This window comes from Garra rufa, chromosome 14 (assembly GCF_049309525.1).
Source record: "Garra rufa chromosome 14, GarRuf1.0, whole genome shotgun sequence".
Classification (NCBI taxonomy): Eukaryota; Metazoa; Chordata; class Actinopteri; order Cypriniformes; family Cyprinidae; genus Garra; species Garra rufa.
In genome coordinates, this window is record NC_133374.1 from 39,622,085 (window position 1) to 39,628,084 (window position 6,000).

Consider the following 6,000-nt stretch of genomic DNA (forward strand, 5'->3'; position numbering starts at 1 on the left):
TAAAATAATGCATTAAAATAATATGGTAAGATGCATCAATTTGCAATATCAATAAGCAAAATGAGCTGGTTTGTACAACTAAAAATAGCTGTTTGCGAATAAGATGGAAGCCAGAAATAAGGAGGAAAAATAAGCTAAACCACATCAGCTGAATCTTGATCAGAAAGGGTTGGCAATCAAAAGGAAAGAGAAACCTGTAATAAAACTTGAATCAACAAAGTTTTAACCACAGGCATGTATAGATGCCTTATTTGATCGCTCCAAGCACGTAGATGTGTCCGCCATCTTGTAAGAGTCAACTTGAATTAATTCACCATAATAATCACTAGCTGCATTTTCATTACCCTTTAAATTGCGCAAATTTAAATGGCAAACTGAAAATACACCTAATGGAAACGCATCAATTGCGCAAAAACTCCCATATATTGCAAAAAATGCTCGCATGAGGTGGTTTTTCAGGCAATTCGAAAAAGGAATATTTCGCAATTTGTTAGCTAACAGTTTCATCTTGTTGTATTGTGTTAGTTTAGCAAAAGCATATTCTGAAGTCTACTGAAGATATACATATTCATACATGTATAACTAGTTGCAGTGCAAAAACCAAATTGGCAACTTGTTCTCCAGTGTTCACCGACATTCCAATATGGTGGACGGCTTAGGTGTAGTGGCCCATTGAAAAAGACGCTTATAGGGCATCCAGCTATTATCCTACATATCAATGGTTTTGACAGCATCACATTCTCTGTGCCTAGACTAGGTTCACAATGTTTACGCTAACAACGCCAATCTCTAACCTACTAGTTACTACTTTCTCATTAGCCTCGCCAGTTATACTTTCCACCGTTATGATATGAATAGCAATGGTTATGCCTAATGTCAGCATTGCCAAACTTTTTTTTATGTTATTTTAAAACAACTTATGTCAACAAGTCAAAACAACAATCGATGTAAGCTACTTACCTACTCATAAGACATATTTTCCAGATATAAGTTTTTCCTTGTTACCAGTGTTTCGATGCTGTTAGTGAAGTTAGCACTTACAAAGTAATCATCTCTAACGATCGACACAACAGCGCGCCTCAAGTCATCAGATTCATCCGCGCAATAATAAGGGGGACCGAAGCACTACTCAAGTAATTACCAAAACAAAGTTCCTCCGCAAGTAACTTGTAGTTTTATACTTCAACCACTAGAGGGTCAAAAGTAATATACCGTAGTTTTAACTACAACCTAAATTCAGGCATTTCCTTGTGACTTTGAACTAGGTAATTTCACACATTGATATGTGACCCTGGACCACAAAACCAGTCATAGTTTTTTTTATTTTATTTTATTTTTTTATTACATCATCTGAAAGCTAAATAAATATTCTTTCCATTAATGTGTGGCTTGTTTGGACAATATTTGGTCAAGATACAACTATTTGAAAATCTGGAATCTAAAAGGTGCAAAAAAATAAACAAAAATACTGAAAAAAAGTCACCTTTAAAGTTGTCCAAACGAAGTTCTTAGCGATGCATATTACAAATCAAAAATTAAGTTTTGATATATTTATGGTAGGAAATTAGAAAAATATCTTTATTTGATTTTTGACATTAAAGAAATTATAATTTTAACCCATACAATGTATTTTTGTCTATTACTACAAAACTGGTTTTGTGGTCCAGGGTAACACATGATTATCTGATTAATATAATATTTTTACATTTGATTGTTTTATTATAAATATGGTGATAAGGTAGACACCCAACACAATATAACCGTAATAATAAAGTCATGTCAACAAACATAAAAGTCAGCAGGGGAGCTTTTTACCACAAATACCATACTTTTAAATATTCTTCCATTATTGAGAAACTGTTGCTTTCAATCACCTTGAACAAAACTGAAATACATTAACAAGCTTCTTGTCTCAGAATGTAATCAATTATATTGATTATCATTTGCTATCTATTGGTAAATTGTACAGGTAAATTGCAGTTTTGCTACAGTGCAGTATGTCCTCTGATTGTGTAAACTAAAGTTAGAGAACCATTTTCTTCTAAAATGTTTGATTTTCTATCCCAGTTATCAAGTTTTATGTTTATAAGTTATAAATATTTCCTAACACTCTGACGGTGCAAACTCTAGTTTAAATACTGAATTAAAAACAAGTACTTTGTTATCTTGTCTGATGTATTAATTATTGTCTACTTTAACTGCATTTATTTTACTTTCTCCTCCAGGACTTATTTGTCTAAGGCTTTGAAGGCAAGGTATTAGGCATTTCATATAAGCCTATTATGTGACATCTCACTTTTTTAAAAGCAAAAATGTGTTCTGTATAAACTGCCCCTTACACCTGTCACTCTCGAAGGCAAAAAAAAATAAAAAAAATAAATAAAAATAACCTGGACAGATGAACCATCGCAGACGATTTATATAGTTTAACCATAAAAAAAATATCCTTTGTCCTTAATACCACTTCCTCCGTTGAAAAAGAGGTCTGGTCTGAAATTCTGAATCAGGAGAGAAATCTGCACAGACCTAGCACATTTACAAGCCAAAATAGTCCAGAACAACAGGAGATGGACTTTTTCTCTGGAGGAAGTGCTATTATGCATCATAGACTCATATTTTGGCCAGAAGTGACCATTTAAAGATAGAACGTCTTAAGATGAGACACTGTGGGTGAATAGGGTAAAAAAAAATTAACTAATAGTTAACACCTCCCTTACCCAGTTGATTGATTACATTGATAATTGCAAACATATTTTGTATTACAAGTTTTCTAAAATGTTAGGTTTAAATATGCAAATGAGGCATTGTTTAATGAAATATGCGCTAATTTGCATACATTTCTAGTACAAAAAAGTCAGTTTCAAAATTCTTGTTTAACTTGTTTGACATAGAGTCATATGTTTTTACAGAGGGGATTTTGTTTATCTCGTTTCATCACAACATAATTCAGAAAAAACTTCTAACAGACAGGAAACACTATATATATATATATATTTTTTTTTACCATTTTTGGGGGGAATAAAATGTTGTATAAAATCAAGCAAATTATATATGAACAAATCCCTCTGTAAAAACGTTCAGGATATAGACAGAAATAAAAATGTAAAGTTTGGTGTGTGTAAGTGCTACTGAAGTGGAGATTTATGGCTCAGTGTAGGAGAAAAAACTCATTTTGAGAAAACAGCCTTTAAAAATATGGGTTGTAATTAAAATCTGTTGACACAAATAGATAAAGTGCTATAAAAGAAACACTTAACAGTGTCTTTTGGGTGTTTTCTTTCCATTAGTTTAAACCCCCCCCCCCCCCCCCCCCACTATATTCAACACCAAAAAGCCCAAAATCTCAAACTTGACAGGTGCATGAAAAAACAGTGGTAATAATTGTTTTTTAAAATCACACAACTTTTTGGTTTCACAAGATGTTAATTGATGGACGAGAGTGGTGTGAATTACTTGTGGATTATTGTGATGCTTTTATCAGCTGTTTGGACTCTCATTCTGACGGCACCCATTCACTGCTACCTAATCACAGGGCCTCCTTCTTATTGAGGCTGTCATTCTGCCTAAAGGTGCGTTCACACCGGACGCGAATGAAGCGGCAAGCGCGAGTGATTTACATGTTAAGTCAATGCAAAGACGCGAATAGCCATCCTGCGGCGCGAAACGCGCGAATGAGGCGGCGCGAAACGCGCGAATGGCGCGGCGCGCATTGAGCGTTTCAAGCGACTGCCGCGCGAAACGCGCGAGTTCAAAAATCTGAACTTCGGCGGAATTCCGCGCCGCGGTAACCAATCAGGAGCTTGCTCTAGTAGTGACGGAGGCAGAAATCCGAAACAACAATGGCGGACAAAATCACCGTTGCTGTCTGTGGTTCCTCGGAGCTGTACGATACATCTTTGGACTTTTGTAGAAACAGGAATAAAAGGGATCTTGCTAGGAATAAAGTGAGTGAAGAGGTCGGACAATCTGGTTAGTTTTAAAAAACGCTCTTTACTCAATTTAACCTACATATACATACATATTGAGACTACAAGCAAGCTAAAGCTGGCAAATTGAGCTCATTCACCTATTTTACAACTACTTTCCTTCTGACGAGTGGCAGAAGCCCCTCCCTTGACGCGAATTCGCGTCTGTTGTGAAGAAAATGTCACGCGCGAATGACGCGAATTTTACCGCGCGAATGGCGCGAGTAAACTCAAATGTTCAAGCGTTCAACTACGCGCGAATAGCGCGTTTTTTCCGCGCAAGTCGCGTCCGGTGTGAACGCACCATAACATCTTCTTTTTGGAATGGACAAACTCGTCCACATTCTGACCAACGTGAGGGTGAGTAAACGATGACAGAATTTTAATTTCTGCACAAACTGTCCCTTTAAGGCTTTCCTCCCGTCATCCTTGAGCCGCGCGTGTCATCTCTCTCTGGTTGCAGGCTCGCGCGGGTGCTTGTGCGGGGAGTAATTTCAGCGTGTGGTGAGTGGACAGTACCTCCACTGGGAGTGCTGGCAATCATGGGGGAAACAATGTTTACATCGATCAGCTGTCAGGAAGATTTATGGCTTCATTTTGCTGTAATAGAGAATTAGTGGGAAGATTATCAGGGACTCAACACTGGCGCATGTTACCTGTGTCTAGGCCAGCAATTTGTCTCCCTGAAGCAGCATAACATTTGTGACAGCACCAGCACTTGCCCTAATTCAATCAAGAGAAAATGTTGGAATTAATTTGTTACAAGAAAATTTAAATATGTTCAGCAGACCGTGGCTGTGGAGCGATGAGGGAAACCTGCTGATTTATAGTCCGGGCAAAATATCGATCCTCTTCTATCCGGGGCCCTTGCGGAGGGTTTAATGTGTAATAATTTCCAATTTAAAGCCGCTCTCGGAGATCAGCGGGTCTTTGTCAAATGACCTGTTAGGATGGTAATGTTGCTGTTTATCTGTCCCAGCATCTTTAACGCGCCTGACATGGATTTTATTGTGCATCACGCGCACCCGCCAGACCTTTAGTGATAAGACACATGTAAGGAAATCAATGCGTGTAACCTGTCCGCGCAGTAATTACAACAGGGCCGAACGTCTGAGGCACGACTTGGGAAGAGAAAGACAATGCCGGCTTTCTTTCTCTCTTGCTTGCTTGCTTTCTTATGTGAACTTCACTTAAATATTCTTATAGCTTTGACTGTCATGATAAACCTGTGTTTAATCAAACACACACACAAATAGACAGATGGAAAGAAAACCTGCTCTGACCTTTTTCATATTCATATTCAGTGTTGGGGGTAATGCATTATAAGTAACGCAAGTTATGTAATAATGTTACTTTTTCCAAGTAACTAAAGTAACGCATTACTTTTTAACTGACAAGAAAATATCGGAGTTACTTTATCAAATAAGTAACACCAGTTACTTTTTTCCCACATTTATTGATTAAAAGCTCTCCTGTCCCCATGTTGAGAGAAACCGTGAGTAAGATGTTACTTTAGTTCTAGAATAAATGTGAACATGCATTAATTCATCTCACTTACTAAAAAAACAAATACAGTGTTCTTCAAAATGAATAAAAACACTGAAATTCAACGCAAACCTGCAATAAATAAATGTTCAATAATACAAATATCCTTTATGCATTTAATACCATTTTATTAACTGATGTCTTTGTTGCCGACCTTCAATGATCCAATTTATCCATAATAAGCAAGATAATCTAACATTTGTTTTGATTTTTATTGTTGAAGAGTTGACATTTTTTCTTCTGCGGTCTACTGTACAGACGTCAATTTACTTCTCTCTAAGCCTGAGGCTTTTGGTGTGAAAAGACTTTTACATTTGCTAAAAATATAACTTTTTATATTAAAAACAAACAAGCAAGCCCTGCCCAGATTCAAAAAGTAACGCAAAAGTAATGTAACACATTACTTTCCAATAAAAAGCTAAACTAAGTAACATAATTAGTTACTTTTTTAGGGAGTAACTCAATATTGCAATACATTACTTTTAAAAGT